This window comes from Protopterus annectens, chromosome 4.part0 (assembly GCF_019279795.1).
Source record: "Protopterus annectens isolate FY-2018-M chromosome 4.part0, PAN1.0, whole genome shotgun sequence".
NCBI lineage: Eukaryota > Metazoa > Chordata > Ceratodontiformes > Protopteridae > Protopterus > Protopterus annectens.
Window position 1 is genome coordinate 1,697,484,402 of NC_056733.1, and position 25,374 is coordinate 1,697,509,775.

Genomic DNA, 25,374 nt, shown 5'->3' on the forward strand with positions numbered 1-25,374 from the left:
CAAATGATCAACTGATACCCTGCAGAAACAGTATGCTACCAGTAGGTGTACACCACAAAGGTCTGCACTGCAGTGCAAACTACCTGGACTCGATCTACACAATCAATACAGACGGGCATACTGGGCATGCTCACACACTTACAGAAATGTAGGCAGTGTCAGTCAACAACATACTGAAAGGTCATACTGGGCATGTTCACACACTTAAATAAATGAAGGCCATGTCTGCAAACACCAGTGGACCAGACATATCTGACAGTCGCAGATGTTACTGCAGACACTCGTCAGTATACAACACTCATGCTTTGCACACACAGTGGATAGGAATACAGAGATACATTTAAGGACAACACACTATAATAAGCCAAAGGTAGACATACATAGATGTGTGGAAGAGGGTGACTGTGACAAGGAGCCATCCAAGCCTGTCCCACCCAGCACACAGCCAAAGGGCCACAACCACATGAGGTTCAGATGGCACTCACTGTAGATACTAGACATCGGTATCTGTCAGTATTACAGACTATGTGGTGCAAGTGCTAGCTGTGCAACATGACTGTACAAGGAAGTAGTCATCTAGCAGCTGTATAAACATACCTGTGAATTATGATCCTGTGTGTGCCCGCATGTGGTGTGCCAATCTCTAGATTAATGGGTTATGGCCCATGCACACACACTGCCCTCCCCATAGCCCTACTATGACAAGCCTAATGAGGTCATCCACTTTGAAATGCACCTTTTGGGAAGTTGTAGCCCAGTAGTTTCTGTGGTTTGTCCTATAACTGCATACTGCTGTAGTGTGATAAGATAGTTAGGTATGAGTTCTAATTATCAGACTTGGGAGTTGTGTGGGTGTCTGACTCTGTCTGTGTAGAGAACAATGTTTTTTGGGTAGTCACACTCACTGCAATTCAAATGCTCTACTTTGGCAAGGCTGCTGATGTCATCCACCTAGAAATACACCTCTGGGAAGGTTGCAGCCCAGTAATCTCCATAGCACCTCCCATAACTGCATACTGCTGTAGTGTGATAAAATAGTTAGGTAGGAGTTCTAATTTCAGAACTGGCAATTGTGTGAGTGTGTGTCTGTCTGACTCTGTCTCTGAAGGGAGCAATGCTTTTTAGGGTATTCACACTCCCTACAATTCAAATGTTCAACTTTGGCAAGGCTGCTGATGTCATCCACCTATACACCTCTGGGAAGGTTGAAGCCCAGTAATCTCCGTAGCATGTTCCATAACTGTGCACTGCTGTAGTGTGATAAAATAGCTGCACAGGAGTTCTAATCCTAGACTTAACAATCGTGTGTGTGTGTGTGTGTGTGTGTGTGTGTGTGTGTGTGTGTGTGTGTGTGTGTGTGTGTCTGTCTGTCTGTCTGTGTAGAGAGCAATACTTTTTAGGATAGTCACACTCCCTACAATTGAAATGCTCTACTTTGGAAAGGCTGCTGATGTCATCCACCTAGAAATACACCTCTGGGAAGATTGGAGCCTAGAAATCTATGTAGCACATCCTATTACTGCATACTGCTGTAGTGTGATAAAATAGGTAGGAGTTCTAATCTCAGACTTGACAATTGTGCGTGGGTCTGTCTGTCTAGAGAGTAATGCATTTTAGGCTAGTCACACTCAGTACAATTCAAATGCCCTACTTTGGCAATCCTGCTGATGTCATCCACTGTGAAATACACCTTTGGGGAAGGGGCACGCAAGCAATCCCTGTGGTGCATCCTATAACAGCATCACACTGTAGTGTAACATAGAACTCTGGTAGGGGTTCTATTCCCACACATGGCAGTTGTGGATGTTTTGTGTGTGATTCTATGTCTGTGTAGGGAGCAATACATTTTAAGCTAGTCGCACTCACTACAGGTTAAATGCCCTACTTTGGCAATCCTGCTGATGTCATTCACTGTGAAATGCACCTTTGTGAAAGGGGCACTCCAGCAATCCCCATGGTGTGTCCTATAACAGCATCATGCTGTAGTGTGATATTGATCTCTGGTAGGGGTTCTATTCCCACACATGGCAGTTGTGAATGTTATGTGTGTGATTCTATGTCTGTGTAGGAAACAATGCATTTTAGGCTAGTCACACTCACTAAAGATCAAATGCCCTACATTGGCAAACCTGCTGATGTCATTCACTGTGAAATACACCTTTGGGGAAGGGGCACTCCAGCAGCCCCTGTCATGCATCCTATAACAGCATCATACTGTAGTGTGATATAGAACTCTGGTAGGGGTTCTATTCCCACATGGCAGTTTTGGATGTTTTGAGTGTGTTTCTATGTCTGTGTAGGAAGCAATGCATTTTAGGCTAGTCACACTCACTACAATTCAAATGCCATACTTTGGAAATCCTGCTGATGTCAGTCACTGTGACATACACCTTTGGGGAAGGAGTACTCCTGTAATCTCTGTGCCTCTTCCTATAAGGGCGTAGTGCTGTAGTGTAATATACTAGTTAGGAGTTCTAATCCCAGACATGACAGGTGTTTGTGTGTGTGTATGTGTGTGTGTGTGTGTGTGTGTGTGTGTGTGTGTGTGTGTGTGTGTGTGTGTGTGTGTGTGTGTGTTTGTCATTTGTATACTGTGTGGTGGTGGTTGTGAGTGTGTAACAAGTGGACTCAATGTGGAGCAGGTTTTGCAAAATTCTTATATGGTGAGCCAAGTATATATCACAATGTCCACCGTACATGGATAACAAATGTGAAATAGCCAAGAGACTGGGGAGCAATTCCATACTCCTAAATGTGACATCAATGCCAGCTGAACAATGTTAGCAACCCTTGTATTACCCAGGGAACACTCTCAACCCATGTCTCACACACACACACACACACACACACACACACACACACACACACACACACACACACACACACACACACACACACACACTTGCCTAGGCAACAGCTGCTATGCTGGTAGTACCCTGCATATTGCCCACTGATAGTAACCATGGTGTGATTGCAGTGGGCTACAGAGGGCTTGGCACCCTGTCCATCCATCTAATAGGTATGTACATGCCAGTAGTGTACCTCCTCCATGTTTCCCACTGGACACCTGCAACACCTGTGGTGCCATCAAATATGACCCTCAAAGGACATACCATTTCTGAAACACAAGCCCTGTATGGACAGATGCCACTGACACCAGGGAATACCGGTAGCATGCTAACACTGTAGGTGCCAGGTCAACCTGCTGTCCATTAACATTTCCCGCCACATGAGGCCAGGACTGGCAAATCTGATGATAACGATCTGTGTAAACAACATGGGCCAGACACCCCATGTACAGTTCCACATGTCACTGTACATGCATGTGGGATGTGTGCACATCCCAGACACTGTCCATATCATTGGCTAAGGAACACATACATGGTAAGCAATGCACAGCATTGGCCACAAGCAATAGTCACCCAGGTGACTGTATGGTGAATACAATACTCACCTGTGTGGGCAACTCCGGACACTACATCCCTGAGCCACAATGCATGCCATTGTCATGTGGCCTGATGCCAAGGTATACCCATCACCTAGCCTTATATATCCATCTGGCGCCATCAACCACAACACACCTGTGAAGCAGTGCACACATGCATGTCAGTACTGGCACTCATGTTTGTGTGTGTGGTGTATGATGCGTATCACCACATTTACACTCACTACACCCCCATTGGCATACTGAAGGATGCTAATGTCTGATGTCAGACATCTCCACATACTCTTGCACATATAACCTCCGTATGACCCCTGTGGTGCATGTGATACCTGCACAGTACTGTGTTGTGCCAATCCCACTAGTGATGAGTTGTATTCCTGGCCCTGCCAAGTGTGGCAATGTGTGTATACCTGTGAGAGTTTGGCTGTGTTGACGATGACACCTGTTCATACAGACAGGCATGTGTGCTACACATAGGTTCATAGGTTCATAGGTTGGTACTAGGCTATCAGCCCTAGGGCCTATACAAGCCTAGCCATAACAATTCCCTGGCTATTTCTTCCCACATTATTTACTTTCCTGGACCCCTGTCTAGCAGGGCAACTGACGTGATCCCTGGGGTGAATTTCCTTTCTCCCATCCAATCATCAAGGTTCCTCTTGAAGAGGTCCAAAGAGGCACTCTGCTTGACATGTATGGGCAATCTATTCCAGAGTCTGTGGAGTCTCTGGGTCAGGAAACTATCCCTCCAGAATGTTTTGTTTATTGTGATGACAAGGTTTAGATCCCTGGAGCGTGTAGCTCTGAGGGATTGGGATTTCTTTAAGTGTAGCATGTCCAACAGCTCTGGGTTTGACATGGCCTTGTATGTTAAGCAGAGATCACCTCTGAGTAGACTATATGCGACAGAGTATAGCTGGAGTTTTTTAAGGTGGTCAGCGTAGGGCATCTGCTTTAGGCGTATGATTCTTTTAGTGAGGTATTTCTGACGCCTTTCCAGTTGTTGCAGATGTCTTGAGAGGTACATACCAAATGGGGCGTTGTATTCTATAATGGGTCTAATGAGGGATGAGTACAGTGGGACAATGACCTCCTTTTTTCTGGATGAAAAGCCCTTCGTGATGAGGTGTGCCACATAGAAGGATTTCCTGACTATTGTGGCTATGTGGTTATCGAAGGTGAGACCACTGTCCACCTGTGTCCCTAAGTCTCTTATCACACTTTCTGTGTTTAGTGTACTGCCACCTATATGGTAATTCATGGATACATGTTTTTTCACAAAGGGGATAACAATACATTTCTTGGCATTGAGCTTGAGCCCATGGCTCTGGCACCAAGCATCTGTTTCTGTAAGGCCCTTTTGTAGAGTATCCACATCATTTGGGGGATTCAATAATGGCTCCCAGTTTGCAGTCATCTGCAAACTTTGTTAGCCAGAGTCCCTTAGTGTTGACCTGTACTTCAGAGAAGTAGATGCCAAACAAGAGCGGCCCCAGGACTGAAACCTGTGGTACTCCACTTGTCACTTGTCTGGAGCTGGATTTGGAGTTGGCTACTTTTACAGTGTGGGTTCTATCAGTAAGCCATTTAGCAACCCATTGGGTGACATAGGGATTAATGCCCAACTTAGTAAGTTTATCTATGATTCCAGAGTGGGGGGTGGTGTCAAAGGCCTTGACAAGGTCTAGATAGGCTGTGTGGACCACCTTACCCTTATCCATGGCTCTGGAGACTGATTCAAAGAAGTCAATCAGGTTCAGGAGACACGATCGGCCCTTCACAAACCCAAACTGGGTGGGGTCCAGTGTTTGAAGGTTGCCAATGTCTTTGTTTATAAGTTCCATGATAATAACCTCCATGGCCTTGCAGATAAGGCTTGTCAGACTGATGGGACGGTAGTTTCCGGGATCCACCTTGGATCCCCTTGTGGATTGGGATAACTGTAGCTCTGCACCACTCAGTGGGCACGAAACCTGAGGTGAGGCTATGATTAAACATGACACTTAGGTGAGGTGCCAGTTCATAATGTACTTCATGTAGTACACAGCCCGGGATGTCATCTGGTCCCATGGATGCTGTATTCTTGGCTTTAGAGTGCATTTTGTACCTGTGTGGCTGTTATGACTGGAATTTGGCAATCTTCCAGTATTGAGATGGGCCATTTAGGGGGTGAGAGGGGGTGAAGTTGGCACTGAATCGATCTGCCAGGATATTGGCAATATCCTTCAGATCAGTATATTTAATGCCATTCTGTTTTAGCTCAGAGCAGATCTGAGCATTGCCATTTAGATTCTTGACATAGTTATAGAATGCTTTGTGGTTGTCTTTGGAATCTTTGGCAATTTTATTTTCGTAACTAGCTTTGGAGGATTTTATGAGGCATCTCAGTTTCCTACTGAGGCTAGTAAGAGAGTTTTTTGCATCCTGGGATTTTCCTCTTTTCTGCAAAAGTTTCTTCCTTTTGTTGTAAAGTTTGTTTATGGCAGGGGACCACCAGATTGGCTTCCTTTTTTTGGATGAAAGCATTTTGGTTCTATTTGGGATGGCACGATTCATGCATGAGTGGATGTGCTCTTACAGTGCCTTAGTGTAGGATTCAGCAGTTGAACCTTCAGTTCCCGTCTGCATGGGTGTCATGAAGTTTGTCACTTCTGACTTGAGTAGCATGAAGTTGGCTTTGGAGAAGTTTTTTTATGGTGGTTTCTTTACTGGGGGTGGGGTGGGATGTGGATGTTAAGGGTGATTAGCTTATGGTCAGACCTGACTAACGAGGGGTGACCATAGGTATGGAGCATTGATTTCCCATGTTGGTAATGACCAGGTCTAGGATATTGGAGCCCCTGGTGGGACTCTGGATTAGTTGATCCAGGGCGTTGGAATTTATGAATTCCAAGAACCATTGCTTAAAGGTGTTGGGACATGAGTAGTTTTCCCAGTTAATGGCAGGGTAGTTAAAATCACCCAGTATTAGGGTGTTTGGTTCTATCTTAATATTTTCCAGTATGTTTAGAAAGGTGTAGTGAGAATCTTGGGGTATGGTGGGGGATCTGTAGCAAGCTACAATTTGGATTGCAGTCTTACCTAGTGTTAGTTGCACTTGGAGAATTTCAGACACATTGTGTTGGCCAACTAGCCTGGTGGTGTAAATATCCTTGGTGAATATTGACACTCCTCCACCTTTAGTGTTTCGGTCCTGGTTTGGTGGCCGAAAAGTGTGGTAAGAGTTGTAGCCTGGTATTGCAGGCAGGTACACCTACCACATAGCTACCATATCCCTGTTGAAGATGTCACACACCATCGTATATATGTTATGAGGGCTCCCCAACATGTAATCTATGTGGTGCATCCAATAACTGCATGGACATGTGATATCACTACATAGTCATCAGGGGTTTGATACCCTGTACTGGTAGGTGTGATACACAAAAATGCTTAAGTTTCAGTCTCCCACCCCTCCCTGGATTTTCTGTGCCTCTGTCTGCCTCTCTCACTCTCTCTGGTGGATGTGGAGACTTACACCTGCATTGCTTAGGCAGCAGCATGTGCATTTTAATTGACGCTCAGGATCAGCTGATGGCCTCTGCATGAATTGCAGCCCTCCTCTAGCTGATTGCATGTGGAACAGCTGTGGTAACATTCACATAGCCAATTGCATAGAAACACTCACCAATCTCTAGGAACATCATGTTGGTGCTAGGCCTTTCATTCACTGTGAGCAGGAACTCGATCTGTTGTTTGGCAAACAGCATCTATTATGGATTGGGGTTTACCTATAACAACATACACTGTTGAAACAGGCCAACACACAGGAGGGGGATGTGCCTGACCTGACTACAGACTGTAAGTGTTGCTATACTGCATTTGGAGTAATGTTGGTTTAACAGGGTGTGTGTGAATATGGCTGTCCTACATGTTTTCATACCTGCCATGTCAGTGCTATGTTTATGAGGGAACACCCATCTGTAGGGCCATCTGCAGACTGGCCAGTGTGTGTTGCCTTTTGTTTCATGTGTTACCCATAGATCACCTATCTGTGAACTGCAGAAGGTAGTGTGAGGATTGCCGTCTGTAGATGGTGACAGCCGTGAGAGTTGCTGACTTCATATCCCTCATAGGACATATGGTGCAACAAACCCTGTTACAACAGTAAATGTATGAGGTTATCACAGCAACATCTCAATATTAGCCCTGTGTATGTGCCTCCAGCCACAACCCTGTCAACCTTTGTACATATGTCATGCAGTGAGGGGGTGCATATGTACTGTACACCATAATTAGTGACAGCATATCTGATAACAAGCCAGTCAGATATCAGATTGCTACACATGTAATGTATAGTAGAGGTTATATTTGATGACATAACCTGGACATTCTGTGGTTGTGTGTACAGTACTGAGGTCTGTATACTTATGGTGATTGTCAGCAGTGTGTGTATTGTTAATATGTACCTTGGCCTGTGTACAGACTGTGGTAGATGTCATTGTTTTTGGTCCTGTTCTATCTGATTTTACATGCTGCTCCACTGTATGTTACCCTATCAGCTTACATGTTTGTAGGGCCATACACGCACATGCCCCATATCACATACAGGCATCAAACCACACTGTGTAGCGACCCAGTATACGTAGGGTTAGTGTGTGAGTGGCACATATGAGGTTGGTGTTGAACAGATAGTTTATATACTGTAATAATACGCTAGTATGCCATATGTAGCTGTGGCTGTGTTCACATTGGTTGTGGTTATGCACTTTCACACAGGTGTATGCTACTCTGTGCTGTGGCATGCCTGTGGAGCCTGCTGTATATGCAGGTACGTGTGCATTCCCCCATAGTAAATGTAGGCCAGTGTTGAGCAGGTCTGCCTGTAGCCTGCACAGTGCTTTGTTACATGCCTAGCAGCTTAGTGTACTTACCAGTGAGAAGTAATGTCCAGATACCTGCAGGATGTACTGCTGCTAGGCCACCATAACAGTCATGAATGTGAGACAGAGCAATGGAATGCTGTACAGATGTATGTCAATATCTAGTGGGTGGTTTGTAGCCATGGCACCTCCATACCAGCGGTTATTATGTGGCAGGACAGACAGGGATGTGTGATTGCATAACCTATGGGGCATATGCATACCAGTAGTTACTTGTTATACCCATCTACATGGCTGTTAATATCCACATTGTCAGGATTGGTCCACATGTTTTGTACTAAGGGGTTATGTGTATACATCTGGACTGTCCGGAGTGTGTTAGACTGTCCACATATATTGACCATTATCTCTGCTGTAGTCCACAGAAGCAGTATGTGCTAGCAATGGTACTGTACTATGATGTCCTTAGGATGTCTGTCAGTAGCCACTGGCGCTCATGTTAAAAGCAGATATTACCTCCCACACACACCATGTCTGTGAAGACAATCCCTATTACAGTAGCAATACTCTACAAATATACCTGCTATACATACCTGACATCCCCTTGCACTAGGAAGTTAGAACTACAGGGGCTGAAGTAGGGCTACACTCCATGTTCAGCACATATGGTGATGATATATGTACATATATCTATCCAGATATCTATGCAGACATACACATATACATATCGACATACATAGATATGTATATGTACAAATGAACGGTTCCCTATTACATTCTCAAAGACGTACTTATCTGAATACGTGAATGCCAACACGTCTTCATCGAACTACTTAAACATTGATCATCCTGAAGCGCGAAATCTGAAACGTTGAATCGTCATGGTTGGCCCTTCCATGGTATAGCTCCGTAAGGTAAGTGTGCAATAGTTACGGACCTTAGGGTTAGGGTGCTTGTTAAGGTAAGTGCATAGATGGTAATGTATGTGAGATTTAGTGTAGGGTTAGAAGTATGGTTTTGTTAAGTGTATGTGTGTGGATTATTTATTTTGATTGGGTATAGGTTGTTAAAGTAAGTGTGCGATAGTTACGGACCTTAGGGTTAGGGTGTGGGTTAAGGTAGGTGCATAAATGGTGGTATATGCAAGATTTAGTGTAGGGTTAGAAGTAGTGTTTAGTTTAGGGTTAGAAGTAGAGTTTTGGTTAGTGTATGTATGTGTTTATTTAGTTTGTTTGGGTAGGTAGTATGTAGCGGGAAGTGGGGTGGGACAACTATGATGGTTCGAGCTTTTGAATTTCATGGTTTTGGGCGTTTGGTGTATTCGTGGTTTGCAGAATATGTGTCATTGTTTATGTATTCAGTTAGTAGGGCTTTTAAGCTTTCAAAATAGACTCCGAATGAACACCCAGATATATACATATACAGAGCAATATATGTCTACACATATACAAATAGAGATACATATGCACATATACGTATGGATATCTACATATATATTAACAGTAGTAGGTATATCAGAATAGATATGTATGCACATATAGTTACTGATACCTACATATATACCAACATAACTAGGCATATCTGTACACATAGGATGTGCATACATATATAGCTATATATACATATATCTATATATACATATAAGTATATCTATATATACATATATTTATATATACATATATGTATATGGGAGCGCTACAGAATCCTGAAAGCCCAATGTCCTGAAGACCATCAGGGTTTAGCTGCCTTAAGGTATATGGATGCACATTACCATACACTCCACCTTGGTTAAATGCAGGCCTAATGCCACCTGCCAAACAGACTGCTGTGTTTGTTAGAGTGCTTGTGATGGTGTCAGTTGTGCCTTGGTATGTAACAGTTATATCCCATTGTGTCAGCTGAGGTCTTTACTCCCTAGGGATTGTCTACAGAGTGTAGATAGAGGCTGCTGAACTATACATCTGCATTACTTACTGTTGATTGTTTGGTATTCTGTGGCCCAGTCTGTCTTTTTACTATTGTACAACTTGGAGGCCTTGGCCTGGACAGCAACATTTGTTAAGTTTTCCAGACTACTGTATTAGTATAACTGTTTCACAGTTGCATTATTCAGTTTATATGGATGTACATGTCTAAACCTCTATACGACATGGCATATACAACTGTAATAGTACACAAATAAAGCTTTCCCATTTATGCAAACCTGTGTGTGGTGTTATATCCTTTGATATCTCTGTGGGTATATGTTGCAAGCAATGGTTGTTATTTGTATGGGTGGCTAATACAGTCCCCAGTTGGTAAGGTGGTAACTGTAGGAATAGTGGCTGTTCCATATTGTGTGCACATACTACATATGTACCTTACTATACATATCTCTGCATGTGTATGTGTAGTTACATATCTCTCTCTCTCTCTCTCTATATATATATATATATATATATATATATATATATATATATCTGTATCTGCATATATGTGTCTTGTGTATAAGTATCCTAGGGATGCCCATGTCGTGTCTGGCCCTGATTATGGGATCTGCAAATTTCATGGTGTTGGGCATTTGGCTGTGGGGGGGCAGTATACCTCTTTGTACAAGTATTGTTTGGGGCCTCACAACCCCATTAATGGTGCATGTGGACATATATGCTTTTGTTATTTCCCATTATCTACAGATGTATGCCCATATATATATATATATATATATATATATATATATATATATATATATATATATATATGCATATATATATATATATATATATATATATATATATATATATATATATATATATATAGAATAGATATGTATGCACAAACCCCTGGGAGGGGGTGAGGACAACAATAAGAAGTTGTGATGCCAGTTAGACCAGATTACATGTGTCCAGTGGACACGTGTGCAAAATAGACAGCTATGTATGGGGCGAGATTTTTTTGTGGGAACAGATTGCCCTTTTTTTTTTTTTAGGTGAGAGTGGGATGTTGGGGAGGGGTAGTAGGTATATTTTGTGAGGTAGGTTGGGTAGGTTAACAGACAAGACAAACAACACACATACAGAGGTGGTATATGACAGATGTGAGGGGTAAACACCTTGATGGGGAGGGGTGTTGGGAAATCGGAAGCCCATGAGCCCCTTAGTGGAAACAGTGAGACTGAGGTTCTCACCCACGGGCAGTCACCACTGCACCTTCATAGCCCCGAAGGTGGCTGCGCTGAGTGCTGAGTCACAGAGCCAGGATGGCCCTCTAGTCATGACATGCGGCCCTTGAGCTGGCATAGCAGATCACCAAACGGGTGGTTGATCTCTCTACGCACCACGACCCCGACCTGGCGACGGGTGACAGGTGCCTGTCCACACCCACTCCCAGGGGGGGCAAGCCCCATCCTCTGAGGCAGTTCCACCCAAAGGTTTTGCAGGACCAACAGACAAAGAGGTCCCGGGTTGGGCCCCAGACATGCTGGTGCCCAGTGCCATGGCCAGCTGAGGTGGGACAGGTGGGTCTGCTGGGACCGGCCTTCCCAAGTGTGCTCTAGTGTTTAGATTTCATCATCATATGTGGGTTAGTAATAGTCGACAAATTCCAGGGTTAGGTATAACAGCATGCATAGATATTTCCATTAACACAGACACTAGGTATGGAACAGTTGCATAGCGAACAGAACACATGCATATATGGGACCACAGTGGTAATAAGAATAACATGCAGGTACATAGATGGCACCATGCCATCAATGTTGAGATAATTCAATATAGCACATGCATGGGAACCATTAAAATATTTGTCAAACAATTGGACAGTATCAGAACATAGGTGTCAGTGCATACCAGTTGGGGTGGGTATGTTGATTATTATTGGAGATATGGTGGGGGGGTGTCAATTAACAACTAGTATATTCCTGTGGTCCACATTACTTTCCTAGTCAGTGCTGTTATCTCTACCTTACAAGTCAATACTCTATTTTTGTTTTACTTGGATCGCTTGTCTGTGTACTTAATAAAGGATTTTTGACTGGAAACAGACTGCCTGCCTTGCTTGGATTACTTTCAAATACTTAGTAATGCTGTACAATTTTATATTTTCTATTATTATTTTTTGTTTTGTTTTGTTTTGACTTAAGACGAGTTTAAGTTCGCTACTTCTACTACTGTTGTCTGATCTGATTAATATACAGTGATTAACTAAAAATATATGGACTGAAAATCTTCCTCACAGAGAAGTTTCTTACACTGTCTTACCATACAAGTCTTATTACACTACCCTATAGCCTTAGTTTGGACAGTGATATGGTTGATGTCATCATTACACATGAACTGGTTTTACCTGCAGTATACACCTCCTACCTGGTATACCTGTGGAGAGAAAGTTTGTTAACACTAACTGTTTCTACACATACTCCCAGATTCTGGGTTGCTGTTGTGTACATAGCTATCCAACTCTTTCTGCACAGACTCTGGCCATGTATTGATCACATGCTGGTGTACCGGGACATATCTAGAATATTGCCCTCTTCCACATTTAGTGACCTGACACACACATATACATGCTTTCCTACAGTTATATTATGTAGAACAATGTGGGTGACAGTGATCAGTGATGCTTTATTATTCAGAGAAACTGCAACACTCACAATTCCCTACAATACCAGAGTGAAAAGTACCAGTACAGGTTATAATGGTCTGTATTTCTCAGCACAGTGTTCGTATCTGACATACCTGTGGGAGCAATGTTTGTTAGCACTACCTGACTGTTGCCATGCAATCTTCCAGATTCCACATTACTATTATGCACATACATCTCACTCTGTTACTGTACACACTCTGACAAGTTGGGGTGTAAATGGGACATATGTGGCTTCTTAGTCTCATAAGGTTTTGGGGAGTTGCTAGTGTGCCAGCTTTGTTCTTATAGATGTGTGTCAAGCAGTTGTATTTCCTGTTTGCTGCCTATACGTTTGGGATTATCCCACTAATTTCCCAGGGGGACAGGTTGATAGGCAACAGATATGGGCCACTTTACTGGACATTCTGGACATATCTGTATAGTTGTGGGGTATGATTCTGTATGCAGAGTACTACCACTGGCAGGATTCGAACCATGGATGTGTGTGCTAAAAAGACAGCCATTCACATCTTAGTTGCATGTTCTATTCGGGTTTTGTTATCTACATTTTCCCTTTTTTCTATCTATGTGTCTCTCAGTTGTATTAAATGGCTTCTGGGGATTACACCTGTCAAATACAGGCATTCCTACACATTCAATTTATGGTGCACAGTGCGGTTAACTGTGTTTAATACAACAGTACTATTACATGATTGCTAATCTACATTACCATATGATAACAGAGCATACACATGCAGTCTAGCAGTTAGACCTTTATTGTCAGGCTATTACACTTTTATTGACATACAAACGATGTGAGACTCTTCCTGCCATATTCTCTAGTGTATGCAGTACTTGCCTTGAACAATACAGGTTTTATACAGTCACTTAATTTACTACAACTTTTAGTTTTATCTTCTATAACAGTAAATGCATGAGTATTACTGACCTGCCTCGTGTTGCAACCTTGCCAGGTGGCTGACTTGGGCCTCCTGGTTCGCGGCACGCTCCATTGCAGCTGTGGGGGACATAAGAGGAATATTTAGCCATACCTATCCATGATATACCTGAGCTGGAAATTATTACACACATAGTGGGGTGATACTTACACACAACTGGAACATCCCCTGCCACTCTAGCCTCTTGGAGCCACTCCTCCAGGTTGGTATAGTGATGCCTGACCTGCTCACCAGTTCAGGGTATGCCAGTGGCACTGGTGAGGTCAGGGGCAAGATGGTCCCAGGCCTCCACCTTATATTGGGAGCCCTGGTACTGGCCCTGTGGCAGTCTCTGGTCATGGACTTTGACATCCTGAATGCACCAGCGCTGCACCTGAAAATGCACACCTTCTCCCCTTACGGCAATTGTGCCTGCAAGAGAAGCTACAACAAGTTATGAGATGTATTCCCACCTCTTGGTTTAAGTAGGGCCAATTTCCCGCACTTTTCCATGATTGACCTGTCTTGAAAAGGCTAGGCTATGGGCAAACCTGCTTACCTAGGGTTGGCATTGTTTAAAGGGGTGTAACACTGGGCACATTGAGTTAGCTGGCCTACACATTGCTTATACCCCCTAAGCTGACCTGTGCAATGCTTAGTGTTGCTTACATTAGACTTTGCATTTTAATTCCTTTTTGGCATTGGGTTATTATTCATTACACCTTATATGTATGCCTGGTATCCATAATTCATGTGTATGGAGTCCTTGTGTTGTACTGGGGACTAAAAACACTCTGTTACAATTACACCTGACTTCTGGCCTTATTGCTGTACTCCGGTTCACATATTTATGTTATGTAGTGGGTTAAGGCACATATGGCTGCATACTGATTCCTTTCACAGGTTCAGTTTGGTTTTACTATAGTGTAGAACTGTTTGCTGTTATCTCATTCTTCTGTACTTCTGTGATGGCTTTGTGTTTAACTACTGTAACTGTGCCGTATAGGGTCATGGGTTCGAGACCTGCATGGCTGTTTATTTTGTTGATGGACAGAACAAGGGCCATTGGATACAGAGTGATTAAGGCACTTTTGAGCATTTGTAAGCGGGTTTGCTTGGGTTTGCATGATGGTAAGCACTGCTAACCTGCCGTTACATCTGCTTACAGAGAGTTACCTTCAGAATTGCTTAACCAGTGTAGGCATTGCTTACCTCCACACAAACGGGCTTAAGCTCGTTTACTAGTGCTGAAATATTCTTACTACTGCTTATTGGAGCTTAAACCTGCTTACTAGTGCTTTATTCATTATGACACTGACAACTCACATGTGCATTTACTGCAGTACTCCAGTTCAAAAAAATATGTTATTTAGTGGGTTATGCAACATAAATATTAGTCATTACGTGTTTTGCCACAGAAAATGGAATGTACGACAGTGGGACTCGAACCATAAATGCATGCTTGTAAGGTGAATGCTCTGCCCACTACACTATTTCTATGCTAGTTAATTTACATATATCTTTCTTGTTATCCTCTTCAGCCATTTAAGCTGCATTAACCGTAGCTAAGCGATGGGCACACCCGCACACCTACGGTTAGCTTTAATCGGATTTTAAAATAAAACAAATAAAGGGTATGTTCATTGTATTTATTTATACTTTTGCTGTTGTACACAAGGGGGACTGTTGATGGGGATATGCGGACTCCTGTGAGCAGTCTCGCTCATTTCGTACCCCTTTCTGCTGTTCTTCATTGCGGGGGCGTGTATATTCTGAGAGCTCTGCTGTCAGACACGCCATCTGCACTCTTACACGCTAGTAAGACTAGGAGCTCAGGCAGTGTGCCTCATTACTATGCATGGCGCTGCCATCCTGCTCCTAAACGGCCACCTCCGTGCAGGACTAAGATAGCCATGCACGGAGGAATAATAAATCCGGGGGTTATTTAAGAAAGGTAATATTTTTTTTCTTAATGTTATTTATAACAGCAATATCGACTTTTATTTATTTATTTATTTGCCATTTGTTGCCTGGGAGTGTCTGACTGAGCGAAAGCCCTTTTTCAGTGGAGCCCCAGGGAGAAAAGCTATGCAGAAACACAAGAGTTAATAACAAGAGTAAATAACATAAAAAATGACTACACTAACAAAGAAGTACATATGTGTCAGTACATTACAGTAACTCAAATATTTCATATTTCTTTGAACCTCAAAATATAAATACACTTTAATGACAAAAATCTGACATTAGCTAAGTTTAGTAGGTAATTCTAGAGAGCTCTCCTTAAGTGAATTACAATTTCATACAGGATGAATTGGATCTTGGGACAGAGAATTAGTAGTTGGTAAGTAAATAGTAAAGTGAGAAAGGTAAGGTAATTAGTGAGGTGGAAGGCAGTTGCCAGAAGTTAAAAGTAAGTTTCAGCAGTGGAGTCAATATAAGAGAGTCATGGAAACTTTTAGTAAGTAGGGTCTTAGAGTGGAGAGCAGTGACATAGAAGGAATTAGGTGGTACAGTTGCAGATAGATTTATTGAATAGGTATCACAACAACTGTGGGTAAATCTATACTCACATATAGTCATGAATTATGCCTATTTTTATGTGTGTGTGTGTGTGTGTGTGTGTGTGTGTGTGTGTGTATGTGGGTGTGTGTACATATATATATATATATATATATATATATATATATATATATATATATATACGTGTGTGTGTATCTCTGTGTATATATGTATATATGGGTCCATGTTATAAGATCAAAAGTGCAAAAACCTGAAATACCAAAAATTCAAAATATCTAAAACATTTTTAATATAGGGACAACCCCCCTGCATCCCCCACACCCACTGCTGATTATATATACCAGCTCAGGGATCATGCAACAGTGGAGAAGGGAAGAATTCCTATTTTCAATATTTTGAGGTTTAGATATTTTGGTTTTCAGTCTTTTGAACTTCATATGCACACACACACACACACACACACACACACACACACATTTCTATCTATCTATACATGCAGATGTATAGGCAGGTAGACAGACAGATATATGGGGACATTACTTTTCATCTGTGTGTGTTTCCATTGATGAGTGAAAAAGCTGCTGATTGAAAATAATCTTTTCAAATCTTACCAGCTTTTTCACATTGAGATTCTCGTATAGTTGGAATTGGAGAATATGTTCTTTCATCATTGTAGTGTAATCTTGTAGTTAGTATATATAATTAGCAGTGCCACTGGCAAAAATACTGTGTTTTATTATTTTTGATCAAACACACACATATGTATATATAGGTCTATATTATAAGATCGACGTTTGAAAACATCAAACAACATATGGTCGAAGTCTTCAAACATCGACCTTATAAAAAGACAAGAAAAAAAATGAAAAAGTACCCTAATGGGTTTAAGCAGGGGGGCAAGCCCTCCTGCACCCCCCACACCCCCTGCTACTTAAATATAAATATAAAGAAACCAAAACCTGTCTTAAAGGAGCTACAGTTCTCTGACTTAACCCTATTCACCAACTGCTCTGCTGAACTATACAGTTTATGGTGGTGACAAACCTGTATTTGCTAGTAAAATGAGGAATCTTGGCATTATTCCTGACTTGAGGATAACACTTTGGGACAAGATGTTAGCTGTGGTGATCCCATTTTGTTTCCATCTTAGAAACATTTCCAGGATTAAACAACTAGTTCCTCAAGCAGATCAATCCATTGCTGTTCATGCCTTTGTCTTATTTCTACTGGACTCCTGAAATGCCCTGTACCTAAGACTTATTAATATTAAACTTGATTTTCATCAGATGGAACAGAATTCTGTAAACAGATTAGTTATAGGTATGATACTTTACCAGAATATTATGCCTGTTCTGTACAGAATTCTGTAACTAGGCTAGAACAGGTACTTTACATTACCAAATAGTATGCTTGTTCTGTCCAGAATTCTGTAACTAGGCTAGTTACAGGTACATTACATTACCAAAATATTATGCCTGCTCTGTGCAGACTTCGGTAACTAGACTAGTTACAGGTACATTACATTACATTACCAAAATATTATGCCTTTTTGGTGCAGAATGTCTGAAGCCAAAATTCCAAGTATGCAAAACACACATGTTATTGTTATACAGTGGATATAAAAAGTGTACACACCCCTGTTAAAATGTCAGGTTTTTGTGATATAAAAAAATGAGACCATAATAAATTATTTCAAAACTTTTCCCACCTTTATTGTGCCCTATAAACTGTACAATTCAGTTGAAAAACAAACAAATCTGTTAGGGTAAATATATAAAAAGTAAAAAACATACACCCTTAAACTAATACTTTGTTGTATTTGCACACCCGGCTTTAACTAATACTTTGTTGAAGCACCTTTTGATTTAATTACAGCATTCAGTCTTCTTGAGTAGGAGTCTATCAGCATGATACATCTTGACTTGGCAATATTTGCCCACTCTTCCTTGCAAAAGCACTCCAAATCTGTCAGATTGCGAGAGTATCTCCTGTGCACAGCCCTCTTCAGGTCACCCCACAGATTTTCTATTGGATTTAAGTCTGGGCTCTGGCAGGGTCATTCAAAAACTTTAATTTTCTTCTGGTGAAGCCATTCTTTTGTTGATGTGGATGTATGTTTGGAGTCAGTCATGTTGAAAGGTTTTGGGCTAAAAGTGACTGGTATTTGAGACTGTTCATAATTCCCTCCACCTTGACTAAAGCACCAGTTCCAGGTGAAGAAAAGCAACCCCAAAGCATGGTACTGTCACCACCGTGCCTCACCGTGGGGATGGTGTTCTTTTGGTGATGAGAAGTGTTGTTTTTGCTCCAAACGTACCTTTTGGAACTGTGGCCAAAAAGTTCAACATTCGTATCGTCAGACCACAACATATTTTCCCACATGCTTTAGGGAGACAATGTATTGTTTTGCAATTTTTAGCCGGGCCTGGATGTTTTCTGTGTAAGAAAAGGCTTCCGTCTTGCAACTCTACCCCATAGTCCAGTCATATGGAGAATACGGGAAGTTGTTGTCACATGTAGTACACAACCAGTACTTGCCAGAAATTTCTGCAGTTCCTTCAATGTTGCTGTAGATCTCTTGGCAGCCTGCCTGACCAGTTTTCATATTGTCTTTTCATCAATTTTGAAGGGACATCCAGTTTTCTGCAATGTCACTGTTCCATATTTTTTCTACTTTTTGATGACTCTTTTCAATGTGTTCCATGGTATATCCAATGCTGTGGAAATTTTTTTGTACCCTTCTCCTGACTGATACCTTTCAATAATAAGATTCCTTTGATGCTTTGTAAGCTCTCTGTGAACCTTGACTTTTGCTGTAGCAGGCAACTGGGTTAATGTCAGGAAAAGCCTATTAGGACAGTTGTCCTTTATTTGGGGTTATCAGAGTCTCTCTAGTTGCTGGCAGGTGTGTACCCAAGAAGACTGAATGCTGTAATTAAATCAAAAGGTGCTTCAACAAAGTATTAGATTAATGGTGTGCACACACAACAAAGTATTAGTTTAAGGGTGTGCACAATTATGTAACCAGCATATTGTGTTTTTTTTTATTTTTTATATTTTTCTCTGACAGATTTGTTTGTTTTTCAATTGAATTGTACAGGTTATAGCTCATATTAAAGGTGGGAAAAGTTGTGAAATGATTTTTTTGTTGTCTCATTGTTTTACATCACAAAAACCTGGCATTTTTACAGGGGTGTGTACACTTTTTATATCCACTGTATCTTTATATGTGTATATCTTATATGTCTGATACATGCAGAGTCAGCGATAAGTGTGAGTCAAACAACACAGCAATAGAGATAGCAGAAGGTGTTGATGGGATTCAACAGGTCAGTAGATTTTTATATGAGAACATTCTTAATCTGCATATATAAAGGGGATTGCTCCCTGTTTCTTGTTCCAATTGCATTGTGATACTTATCAGCTTTCTTTCCTTTCCCTTCCTAACATACAAATCCATTTGCATCATAGGCTATTAGACCACCTGCACATGGTGAGCACACATCTGGTTATTGTTATTACTATATATGCAGTAGATTCAAGTCTGAGAGTTAAATTTGTGTTGCTTTAGCATCTATTATAGTTTATCGTACCTTTCATATAAGAAAAGGTTTTGACTGATTTTAATCTCTGTTTCTATGTTTGTTGCATTTATTGCTTGTTATCATAGGTGATCCTGACAGTGTCACTGCGGTCCTTCTATTACCTGATGTCAGAGCCTCTGGTGATAATGGAGGAGATGAATAGGCACAGCCTGGTGGTGTAGATAGTCAGTCCAACACTAAGTTTGTGGCTTCTACATACCATGCCCATATATCATGTCAACATGTACCCATGATGCAGAGACCTCTGATATAAGACAGGTTAAAAGTAGCACAATTGATCATTAATCATAGTAGTGTAGTTACTCCATTACAGAGTTGTTTGTTTCTCCCTGTAGCCATCATGAGGGTTAGGTGCAACACAAGAGGGTTGGAGGAGGTGTTCAGAGGACTGCTGTCCACCCTTCTCCTGATGCTGGTGTGTTATTAGGTGCCAGCAGACATATGTGTAGAGCCATACTAAAAGGACAAGCACATTCATCAGGGCCTCGGAAGAGCTGGTATTATGCATTCTGATGTGCATTACTCCCTGAACCATGGAGGAACTCATTGTACAGGATGAATAACACTCTGGATTGGGCAGTGTCTGTGATGGAATGTATGCTGGAGCAGGGTGGATATCCATGTGGCCAGAGAGCTGCTACATCTTCTGGTGTTATCAGATATGGCTGAGCAAGATCCTACTCTCTTAGTGACACTGCTTCCACTGCTCTGTCAGTGATTGCAGTGTCCACACCCAAATGTGAAAGACCACTAGGTCGTGGTCCTAAACATTATCATGAGGAGAGTTCATCCAGCACACATCACTGACATTCAAGTAGCACCCCAACATCTAGTCAGGGCTGTGGATGTGGCAGTGCAACTTCAACAGAGATGGTTCTCTTGATCAGGGGTGACAATGCTGAACTCACTACTCTACTACCATGCATGGCTCACACCTGTCAAGGATGCCAGCACATAGTGCTAGCACAGTGCTTCATTGTGTTCATGCAGACATATACATATTGAAAAAAAAATCGCTTGCTCCCCCACCACCTCACACTCATGCAAGCTACCTAAACAGTACTGTTAAGTGCTATACATCTGTTGTTACTGGCCCCCGAACACTGTATACTCTGATAGTCATGTGTGTTTCCTACTTGCACGCACTCACTTCTTTGGTGTCAGCTTTGCCCTCCTACTACCCCCCACCCTATACAAATGATGATGACTGTGCCCTTCTCTTTGCATATGTCTTTGTCACTTAGAATTGCATATATGTCTGATGCACACAGAGGATAGCTAATGCTTTCTTACCCATAAGCTTGCATTTATCAATAAGCATTACAGAAGAAAATGCATTTATTCTTGTTCCTACTCATTTGGGAATGCCTTCTTATATAATAGTTAAATTTAATTGTATTTCATTTAGTACTGGAAGTAAAGCAGTGGAAGCAGTAAGTACTTGGGCTTGCTTTTTGATGTAGTTGCATAATTGAGGGTACAATTGACATGGTACATGTTTTATAGGCAGTGGTCAATTGAAATACCTGAAACACAGTATTGGTTAGAATACACAACTGTGTATTAAAAAAAATCTGACATAGGATATATTACTGACATTAGTGTACACCTCAGACAAATGCCCTTCTTAGGGTCAAATGCATATCTCTATATGAGAGTACTCTATTATGTAACCTTCGTATTTTTGTTACAGGTTCCATGCTTACTTTGTCATTACTATAGGTAACACTTGTGTCTTTGGGGGTTGTCCATATCTGATGCTATCAGAACACAGCCATTACATAGTTAAGTAAAGACTGTGGAATTTGACGGGCAACAGTTTCCTTATATCTATGTGCATGTGATCCTAGGCTTTGAGGTAGGTAGTGAGTGTGTGCGTTATCCTCTTCCTGTTAGCCAGAGCCAGGGCACACTAAACATGCCTTTGTCTGCCAGCATAATTTGCAGCTTGTGGTTCTTTTTAGATTCTTCATCTCAATCTGCTGCTGGCCATGCCTCTGGTAATTGAAAATGTGGTCCTACTCCTTGTTGTCCTGGTGGAAGCTGTTTCCTGAGAATTGTATTGTGTAACATGGCACAGACTGTAATTATTTTGACAAAAGTTCCTGAGTTGTACTGCTGTGCACCTCCTGATGTGTCTACACACTGGAACCTTGATTTGAGAAATCCAAGCACACATTCTTTGGTATTCCTAGTTTAAAGATGGGCCTCATTGTATCATTGCACAGTGTGGTTGTGTGGGTTTCTCATGGGTGTCATGAGCCAGGGCTCCAGTGCATAACCTGCATCACCCACTAGATGCCCTTGTGGAATGTCACCCCTATCAAACCTGGTGTACAGCTCACAGGTGTGCCATATGTGTGAGTTGTGGAAACTGCATGGGTTACCAGCATGGATACTGTAGATCATTCCTTAGGCATACAGACAACCTGATAGTTTATAGACTGGAAACCTTTTCTGTTGATATACCTCCTTTTGTGTTAACAAGGCAGAGCTTTTATTTCTATAGTGTGCACAATATATGGCCCTAGCACTTCAGTGAAGTGTGCTACTTTATATAATTCCTCTTTTGTGAGGTGTGTGGGAAACAGGTGTGATCCCTTGCATGTACTAGCATTGCATTTAAAAACTGATGTAATATTTTACAGGCTAATGCCTGTAACATCCTTACTATATTACCTGTGGGTCTATCAAAAGTAACAGAAGCTAGTATATGTAATGTTCCTCATACCTCTGTTTCCACTGGGATATGTTCTCCACAATTTCTCTGGGGCCTAAAGTGGGGACAGCAGAGAGATTTCATAGTTTCTCCAATGTTTTCCTGTCCACTCTGCATCACTCAGCAATTTTTGTGTCATGTAGTCCATGATAAGTCAAATAAGGTCTAAACGCCTTTTGTCTTTTTTCTTCTTGCACAAGTTCTGGCAGCAGCAGCAGCACTCTGATTTAAAGCCAGTTGCACATACAGGATAATAGCAGCAGAAATCCCTAACATGTTTTTTTTTTTATCTAAGTGTAATCATCTCTATATTCCAAAGAGTTTTGGTTTTCAGGGCAAATGGCTACATTGAGTCTGAGTACACAATTGCTTTACAGTTTCCTGAATAACTCTGCCATGTTGGATTGGTTAATTAGCATGCACTTCTGCTCTTTATGCTGTCATTAGCATATTCTATCATTTGTCTTTTTGCAGCTGTTTAATGAATACCAAATAATGTGCTGTCATGTAGCTGTCAATGAATATGGCCCCATGACCGTCTATTTTGCATTTTTCATCTTGGGAGTTTTGCATTTTTACCTATGTCTGAACTACTTAGAGCACACACTCTAAGATAAATGATTATAGTCAGAAGCCCCAAAGTAATTTGGTGTGCTTTCTGTCCTAATTTATTTATTTTAACATTATTTTACCAAGATAAATCCAACTGGACACAAAGTATCCGTTTTCAGTGGAGTCCTGGGAAGAAAAGCTCCAAGGAAATTAACAGAGTACATACATGGTTTAGATAACAATAAAAAACTGTTATACAAGGTAAGAGAAACAAAGAAGTACAAGAACAATTTTGTAAAACAATAAGATACTCAACAATAATACCGTAGCTATCTTGACATTGCTGTCCATGTGGTACCAAGAATGATGGCAGCCTAACAAAAACTGAATTAAAACTATTTGTATTTTTCTTCTGTCCTTCTCATTTCTTACCAATAACACATTTGAATTGCAAGAAATATGTTTCCCATGGTCTGGAAACAGGTTATTATTTTTTTATACAAAAGGACATGAAATGTCTTTGAAGTGTAATTTTCTTAAGTGATTGCATTTCCTGTGCTTGTGCTCTCTGTTCTAGCAGGTTAGTGGCACTGCATGAAGCATCGGAGACCATCCATGTGCAACTAACAGTGGGCAAAACTGCCTTTCAGTTTGTAGCCTGCTACAGACCACCCTCCCAAACTCAGGAACTCCACTCGGCTTTCCTGAGAACACTGGAGAATATGAAGGTCTCTCCAAACACCATTACATTGGGTGACTTCAACTACCCAAACATAGACTGGGAGCACTACTCAAGCCCCAGCACCCTCGCCCAATGGTTCCTAGAATTTATAAACTCAAATGCTATGGAACAACTGGTCACCACTTCCACAAGAGGGGAAAACATAGTGGACCTGATCATCACCAACATGGGGACTGTATGTTCCATACCAGAGGTATACCCCTCATTGGCAAGATCTGACCATAAATTAATCTCACTGGACATCCATATCCCGTCCCCACCCCCAGGCAAGGAAACCACGGTGAAGAACTTCTTAAAAGCAAACTTCACACATCTCAAAACCGAGGTGGAATCCTTCAAAGCCCCCAGGCCAGTGGAAAATATGGCCCAAACCGCAGAATCCTTTAGAAATACTTTCTATGGACACCTACGGGAATGCATGGATCGTGCTATCCCAAATAAAACCAAGACTCATTCCTCCAAAGGCAGGAGACCTGTCTGGTGGACCCCAGCCATAAATAAGCTATACAACAGAAGGAGGAAGCTACTACATGATAGAGCAAAATCCCAAAAAGGGAAGGCATCTCTGATCAGTACTAGCAAGAAACTATGATACCTCATAAAATCATCTAAGGCCAGCTTTGAAAGAAAAATTGCACAAGATGCTAAAAATAATCACAAGGCCTTCTTTAGTTATGTCAGGAACCTGGGTGGCAACTCCCAGACATTCTCTGAGTTAGTTCAAAATGACAAAAAATACACTGAACCCACAGATATTGCCAACATCCTGGCATACAGGTTCAGTGCAAACCTCTCCCCCCCTGCCCCCCCAAAAGAGCAAATGTCTATCCCAACAGAGTGTAGCCTCCCTGACATCACAGATGCAGAGGTGAGAGCTGCCCTCTCCAAAGCAAAAAAACACAGCATCAATGGGACCGGACGGTGTCCCAGGCTGCGTCTTACACTAACTCCAAGAAGAACTGAACCCTCACATAAAGTCACTGTTCAACCTCAGCCTTACTACAGGATATATACCCAAGGAATGGCGTACAGCAACAGTGGTCCCACTCCACAAAGGTGGTGCCACAACGGACCCCGGAAACTATTGCCCTATAAGCCTGACTAGCCTGGTCTGCAAAGCTATGGAGCGTATCATCATGAAACTCATAAACAAAGACATTGGAAACCTGAAAACACTGGATCCTACCCAATTCGGCTTTGTTAAGGGCAGATCTTGCCTCTTGAACCTGGTCACCTTCTTTGAAACAGTCACCAAGGCCATAGATGAAGGGAAGGTAGTCCACACAGCCTACCTGGATCTCCCAAAAGCCTTCGACACAATACCCCACTCGGGCATCATAAATAAGCTCACCAGCTTAAATATCAACCCCTATGTCACAAGATGGGTTG